This window comes from Mustela putorius, unplaced genomic scaffold, assembly GCF_011764305.1.
Source record: "Mustela putorius furo isolate JIRA1106 unplaced genomic scaffold, ASM1176430v1.1 tig00001566_pilon_pilon_pilon, whole genome shotgun sequence".
Lineage (NCBI taxonomy): Eukaryota > Metazoa > Chordata > Mammalia > Carnivora > Mustelidae > Mustela > Mustela putorius.
Window position 1 is genome coordinate 875,612 of NW_025421798.1, and position 8,166 is coordinate 883,777.

General features: G+C 44.3%; 1 long non-coding RNA gene across 1 annotated transcript; it reads left to right on the forward strand.

Annotated features, from left to right (window-relative positions):
• Window positions 1-977: 977 nt before the first annotated feature.
• On the forward strand, window positions 978-3,045 carry LOC123394151. Its single transcript, XR_006608916.1, has 2 exons — window positions 978-1,105; window positions 2,222-3,045. It is a non-coding gene; the product is annotated as an uncharacterized LOC123394151 (long non-coding RNA).
• The last annotated feature ends 5,121 nt before the right edge of the window (window positions 3,046-8,166 follow it).

Consider the following 8,166-nt stretch of genomic DNA (forward strand, 5'->3'; position numbering starts at 1 on the left):
CGGATCTAGAGGACTTGTTGCTGGACTGTGGGGGAGACCGACTAGATGCAAGACATGAAGAGGCGTGCTTGGGGCATGCGAGGTGTATGCTTCCTCCCGGTCGTCCAACAAACATACAGACACATCTGGATCTCAGGACACAGGTTGATGCGTGAGGTAGGCCTGTGGGAGGTCCTATCGTGTACATGCTCTATTTTCTAATGGCCCAAAGGATGAAACAGCCCACGGAGAGAGTGTAGCATGAGAAGGGCCCTGTTAAAAACTAAAACCCAGTGGAAAGGAAGGAGGAAGCACCAAATACTGACAAGAAGCAGAGTGGCCACCGGGGCTGGAGGAACAACACCCGGAGAGTCAGTTAGTTGTTAAATATCCAAGAATAAAAATTCCAAGAAAGGGTGGGGGAGGGACAGTGTCAAAACCAAAAAAGGCAATTGGGAAGTGTACCAAAGGCATCTGAGAGGTAACGGCGAGTCGAGGAGAGGACATCATCCCAAGGGCTGGTGATAACGTGAAGGCCCCTGCTGCTCTTGACAAAATCGGTCTTCTTTTGGGGGTGGGGGCAGGCTGATAGAAGCACGATTGAAGTGGGTAGCAAGGAAAAGGGCAACAGAACAAGGGGAGACTTGCTGTTGGGAGCATCAGGGAAATGTGGTAGTATCTCAGAAATAGAGGGGGTAAGGGATGGCTTTATGTTTTCCTTCATCTCGCGTGAGGGGAGGGAAGTACGAGCATGTTCCGAGCATGTCCGAGTGAACAGAATGACGGAGAAATAGATGGACGGGTGATCATTCAGATGCACTGCAAAGGCCTTCTACCCCGAAGGAGACAGGTATGGGATCCAGGTAAAGGGTCTGGCCTCAAGTGGGATCAGGTCGAGAATATGGGTGCAGATCCAGTGTTGCTGGCAAGTGGTGAGCGGGTCTGTCTGATAGCTTCTCTCTTCTGTTCTGTTCTGTTTTCTGTCTCTCTCTGGATGTATTACCGTGGAACATCTTGATGAGCATGGGGTGGAGCTCTGCAAGGCTCCTGCAGGCAGAGGAGAGAGAGAAGATACACGTGTGGAAGACGCCCTTTGTCCTTTACTGGGGGTGTGCCCGGAAAGTAGGTAGGTGGGAGTAAGGAGCAAACGGCCTGTGTTTGAGCGAAAATTCATAGCCTTGGGTAAGCTGGAGGAAGGAGCGGCATGGTGGACCCTGATGTGTCCCTGGGGTCCCTGCACTGGAGACCCCCCAAGAAGCTGAATGCTGTGGATGCAGAGGCACTAGGGGGGTGGAGCTGGAGAACCGGGGCTTGGTGTTGGGAGTGAAGAATGAAAGCTACAAAGGACACCGGTGAGGGGTTCCCAATGCTCAGGGCAAGTCCGTGGGCAGGCGACGATCAGCTTGGGGAGAGGGGGAACATCCTTGAGGACCAGGAGGCCCCGGAGAGGCCGGTGATCTTCGTGAGCCTTGAGGGGGGACTGAAGGCATCAGAGGAGTAAGAACTGATGAGGAGAGCGAATGTGCTTCTACTGGCATGTTCTCTGGCTTGGGTGGACAGGAGGACCTGAACCAGGTTTGCGTATAATTGCCGCCCGTACGGCCGTACGGATACGATAGCTTGGTAGAACATACCAGTATATCTGTATTCTCAACACAGTACGGGATGTGAAACCAGCAAGAGCCCAGTTCGAAGAATTTGGCACCGACCTCACTTAACCCTTGTGCGCAGGCTCAAAATCCGCCAATCGCAGTACAGCTCCGACACTTCTCCCTCCTCTTTCTGGCGTCCTCCGATTTTGTATTTTCTGTTAGTATAGTTTCGGGGCGGGACGTCTGAAGGCTTTTGTTGAAGAGTTGTGTGCAGGCCTTTTCGGCCGTTCTTCCGCATCCTTTTCCGCAGAGAGGCATTCGCCTTTCGTCCGTTTCTCACGATCTCTACGGCTCTTCATAGTCTAATAGCGAAATGGATTTTCATTCGCAATGAATGGCGATATGTTTCTCTGGCCACTAGGTGGCAGAGGTGTTCCGTGTATTCTTTCTAACCTACTCTTCTCCGCCCTTCGTGGTTCAAAAAAATCTACCGTTATTTTTAGCAAGTAAAAAGATGGTGTTTTGTTTTCCAAGGGCGGGAAATGCTGGGTCGAACTGGATCCGCTTCCTTCAGGGAGAACTTTCCTGAAGCACAAGGTGAAGAAAAAAACATTTTCCCCATTAATGTTGACTTTTTTTTTTTTTTTTAGATTTTGTTTATTTATTTGACGGACAGAGATCACAAGTAGGCCGAGAGGCAAGAAGAGAGAGGCGGCGGGGGCAGGCTCCCCGCGGAGCAGAGAGCCGGAAGCCGGCCTGCAGCCCAGAAGCCTGGGATCATGACCTGACCTAAGGCAGAGGATCCAACCCAGAGTCACCTGGGCGCCCCTAATGCTGACTTTTTTTTAAGGACCTGTAAGGTTTCTGGCAACTTGGAGTTTGGTTTCTAGGTTTCTTTTCGTGGTGTTACCCCACCGTAGCCTGAGGTTTTGGACTCGGGTTTTATATACGACCGACTACATTCTCTCAAGTCACCCAGAGTCAGTAGAGATTATTTGGAGGACTAATAAAATGTAACGAAGCTAATCGTATCCACAGTCCCACCACTCAAACGATGACCATTAATAATACTACGTGATAAATTTCCCTAGAGGTTTTTCATTCATTCGTGCATTTATCCATTTTTGTATTGCATCATGACCTGAACATCCCACTTTTTAAAGATTTTTTACCCAGTTACCCTCATTGTAAAAGTCATTTGAAAAAGACACTCTAATTTCTTACTCATTTGTCTTCCTAAAACAATACACAATTTTTAAAAGAGTGAAAAAAACAATATACAATTTTTAGTATCTGAGATAGAAAGCAGAAATAACTTGTGATTCCTATCTCAAAGGCCATTATCATAATGGAACCTTCCTAAGTTAGGGGCTATGCTCATTTTGCTTTGTTTTGCTAACCACTGTATTTTCAGCACACCAACAAAACGATGCTTAGCAGTGCATTCTCAATATATATTTGTTGAATAATTGAACAGGTATTTCTTTCGGATGCTTTTCTTGTAAATATACTTTATTTTTTCATAATACTAAGATGGTATGATATGAACAGTTTCCTATATTGCTTTTTCTCCTCTTCCATTTAGCACTTTATTGTGGAGAATAACTATGTTGTTACACTTTGAAAAAGTTTTGCAGGCTGTTTTAACCTCTTCCCCAGTGGGTCTTTTATTTCATTCTTGTATTAGGGGCAGGAAAACATCCTGCAAACCAGTGTACCATCTAAGGACTGACCTCAGACCTGAATGTTGAGGCCCTCCTTCAGGAGCCCCGAGACCCTTGAAAACTGACTTCTCCTGTGTGTGCCAGTTTCCGTGGGTATAAAATGAGGGCAGCACCTGCTCTATGGGGTAGTGGTTAGCGTAAATAACCCAACAGGTTATTAGCTTGAAACTGCACTTATAGTGCTGTGGAAAAATCTGAAGTGACCTAGGAAACTCAAGTGGTTCACAGGAAATCAGGGAAAACTTAGCTTTATTATGGAAGGTGGGCCCAGGGGGATCACTCCCAAAATCTGAGCACTGGGCCTTTATTGGGACAGATATTTATAGGCAAACTCGGGATTTTCCGGTTTCTCACAGCTCATTGGCTCCAGGGTCATGAGGCAGTTCTGAAAGCTATGCAGAAGTAAATTGGTGGGGGAATTGCCAAGTCATCCTGGGTGGTTCCTCATCTCAGTGGGGTGGCCATTTTGGGCTTTCTGCCTCAGTAGAGATCATGTTAGTATTGTTAGTGCTATCTCTAATATTCGCTGTTATGTGTGTAGTCTGTACAAATCTTCAAGCCACAAGACTGAGTGTGAGAAAATGTACTTTAAATTTACATACAGAAGGGCCTGAGTGGCTCAGTGGTTAAGCCTCTGCCTTACTGCTAACTAAAGTCCTGGGATGGAACCCTGCATCAGGCTCTCTGCTCAGCAGGGAGGCTGCTTCTGCCTGCTGCTCCCCCTGCTTGTGCTCTCTCCCTCTGTCAAATAAAGAAATAAAATCTTTAAAATAAAAAAAAAATTACCTATACCACACATCTGTTCTTCAACTACCCATTTCTGCTTTCCAGTGGAAATCTCACACTAGCATTTCTCAAGAAATGCAGTCGAGTAAATGTATAGGATGAACACCTTGATACATTCCTCAAAGATTATATAATCATAAAATGAAAAGAATATTTTTGTATGTGCATATTTTCACCATCTATGATTTTAAAAATAGTTTTCCAAGAGTAGATTTACTGAAATGAAGAAACATGAACACTTTAAATAGTCTCAGTGTACATTGCAAGAAATAAAGGGGGGCCTGCGTGACTCAGTCCTTAAGCGTCTACCGTAGGCTCAGGTCATGATCCGGGTCCTGGGATCCAGCCCTACATCAGGTTTCCTGCTCAGCAGGGAGCCTGCTTCTCCCTCTCCCACTCCCCCTGCTTCTATTCCCTCTCTAGCTGTCTGTCAATTAAATAAGTAAGATCTTAAAAAAAAAAGAAATACAATACTCATTGGTATTGCCACCAATATTCTGTTAGAATGCTTTGTTTTTTATACTCTCACCAGTATTCATGTTTTAAATAAAATTACCTTGTTGATTTTAAGAGTTATATGTGAAGATCTTGGCCCACAGTTTGACATGTACATCACAAGCACTTGTCTTGGATTTTGCATTTAAATTATTTGTGGTTTTCAGATGCATGGATAATTTTATTTTTATGTAGCTAAATCCATCAGTCTTTCACACGTAGCTTTACCCATTGGTACAAAGCTGAAAAGGTCATTCTTGATCCACCTGCCTTCTTACTTATTTTTATCCATGCCTCTCTTTGTGCTTCCAGTCCCCTGACTAGTAAACTCCCCACTAAAATTCCTTGAAGATGCAATTGAAATGAAACTTGACAGTAAATAGAGTTAGGATTTATTCCCAACTGTTGGCACAATCTGAGATTTCCCACTTACTAAAGGGCTGACTGAAATGATTCTCTGACCCATTGCAGCACAACTTTTAGTAGAACCAGGAGGTGCCAGAGCCTACTTTGACAAAGCCATATGGTAACCATAAAGGAGAATTGAACTAACACTGACAGAAATAACACCCGCCCTCTGCAGCACATGTTACAGCTCCAGAGAAATGAGCATTTCTTCTAAATGGTATCCTTTGAAACTCCCTCCCATCCCTTGGCATTTCCTGGGTAACAGTCCAAGCCTGTTGACAGGGGTGGGATGAATCCATCTCCAACTATAGAGACTCATGAGACACTGCTTTCAGGAATGCTGGAGGTTGGGCATTAGAGATCTCCCCCTTTTTTTGTTAATGGCCTTGGGCCTGAAATATCAGTTGTTGTTCAGAAGCAGAAAATTGGCTGGCCGATCTCACCATCCGTGCATTATAACAATTACCCCAGCATTTTGTGGATAGTCTGGTTAAAAAAGAACTACAGACATACACATAAAAAACAAATTAAACAACTGGAAGGAAACAAAAGGTCCTCCACAAATACCATACAGATAGACAACTTATGTACCTTTGGTGTGCTTTATGACTTCAGCATATGCTATGGCAACAATGGGGTTCCCTCCCTGCTGTTGGTACTCTCATTAAGCATGGTGAGCAAGGTCAAGCTTTGCGAGATGCCTTGTTCCTCCAACCAGGAATTGGCTGTGATCATAGCTGAAGCTCATATACTGGGGAACAAACCCTTGAGACAGAAGGAAATTCCTGGGCTGACCAGTATGGGAAAGAGCTTGCTCTCGCCCAGGTTCATAAATAAAAGATGGCCTGGTTACTCCAGATCATTTCTATGAAACCTTCAGACAATCACACTCGCCAACATGAGATTCTGTTAAAAAAAAAAAAAAAGATAAGATATTGGGTGTATGGTTGTTCCTCAAAAATTTTTTAAAAAACAAATTACCATATGATCCAGCAGTTCCACTTCTGGGTACATATCCAGAAGAATGAAAGAATGGACTTGAACAAATATTGTGCCCCTATATTCATGGTAGCATGATTCACAATAGCTAGATAAACATGGAAACAAACTAAGTGTCCATGGATGGATGAATGGATAAACAAATTGTGGTATATACAGACAATGGAAAGAAAGGAAATTCTGGCACATGCTACAATATGGATGAATGTTAAAAACATCACGCCTGGTGGCTCAGTCGGTTAAGCACCTGCCTTCTGCTCAGGTCATGATCCCAGGGTCCTGGGATTGAGAATGGCATCAGGCTCCCTGCTCTTCTGAGAGCCTGCTTCTCCCTCTGCCTCTGCCCCTCCCACTGCTTGAACCCGCGCTCTCTCACTCTCACTCTGACAAATAAATAAAATCTTAAAAAAAAAAAAAAAACCACGAAAACGTCATGCTTAATGAAATAAGCCACTCACAAAAGGATAAATGTAGTATGGTCCTACTCCCACAAGATACCTAGAGTAGTCCAGCTGATAGAGACAGAAAGTAGAACTGTGGGTGTGAGGACCTGGGGGGAGGGCGGAATGGGGAATTATCTGGTAGAGTTTCCCCTTTGCAAGATAAAAAGAGTTCTGGGGCTTCCTGGCTGGCATAGATAAACATGGAAAAAAACGAAGTGTCCATGGGTGGATGAATGGACACAAACAAAAGACCAAATCAAAAAAATTATATAGAAAACTGTTGCTGAAAGCCAAGGCTAGGAAAATAACTGATTTTATATACATAAAGAAAAATATATATTCTGTAGTTTCACAGTACTGAGCACACATGAAGTGGAAGGAGCAATTATCAAATATGTACTACAAAATTAAAAAAAGAGATTGAAATCGTGATGCAGAAATGAAGCTTACTATATCTAAAATGCACCTTTTTAATAAAAAACCCTCAGGGATTTTTCATAAATATTATTAATCGTCAGAGTGGCGTAATGGAAATGAAGAACGTATAATTTGTTTTTTGTTAGTTTTTTTTAAAAATATTTTATTTATTTATTTGACAGAGAGACACACAGAAAGAGAGGGCATAAGTAGGGGGAGCGGGAAAGGGAGAAGCAGGCTTCCCGCCAAGCAGCGAGCCCTATGCGGGGCTCCATGTCACGACTCTGGGCTCATGACCTGGGCTGCGGGCACACGCTAAACGACTGAGCCACCCAGGTGCCCAAGAATATATTATTTTATTATATTTTATCTCTAATCCAACATTTCTCAAAGTGATGCACTGACTAGCATGATTGAAGAATATATTAATAAATGCTCATAAAATGCAGACTACCAGGAAAAAGACAAACTCAGGAAACGGAGAACAGTTGCTAGGCAACCCAAAAAGGCTAGCAGAAAAAGAGGCATCTAAAATAGCAAAACGATTCCTCCCCGGAAGAGGTGTTTTCAAAGGCTTCACTAAAAAGAACGCACCCAGCCTTAGAAACCTACCCCGAACTCTCTAAGCAACCCAGATATTTCTTTGCAACAACTACAAAAAATAAGGACGGATTTTTTTCAAAGCAAAAGGGAGGGGGAGAGGAGGGTAAAAGCAAGATGGTGCAACACTGGCACCTAGCGTACAGAGAAACATAACGCGACAAAACCCTCCAAAAATATAAAATTTCAGACACATATTTCGCAAAAAACCATAAATATGGTATTTCAGAAAACCAACGGGAATGGCTGGGACGATCAGGAAAATGAGAAAAAGCTATCAAACGGTCCCCAAATAACACCACCGACCCAGGAAGCCTTCACTATTTTGCACCCCGGAGAAAAGCCGCCAATGCAGGAAGTTCGGCCCCCTAGACAACGGTGTCCTACAGGGCCGAAGCGAGGTAAGGTTCCGATTGGTGGAATCTGGACCAGCGCGCAGAAAATGCGTGATTCAGGAGCAACCTTATCCCAGGACCACTATAATTTTCATACGTGTTAAACGACGGGAGTCCAGAAGTGCGAGTCCTCTCTCCACTATACCAAAGAACCCACTGCCCATATGGGCGACACCCGTAGGGTGCCACTAGTCGTAATCCTGCCGAACCAGTCAGTGAATGTGCCAGTCCCGAAGCACGCTCCCTCATCTCCTCCCTACTCTAATCCCTCCGGAGCCCTAAGGCTCACGAAAATCACCGGCCTCTCCGGGGCCTCCTGGTCCTCAGG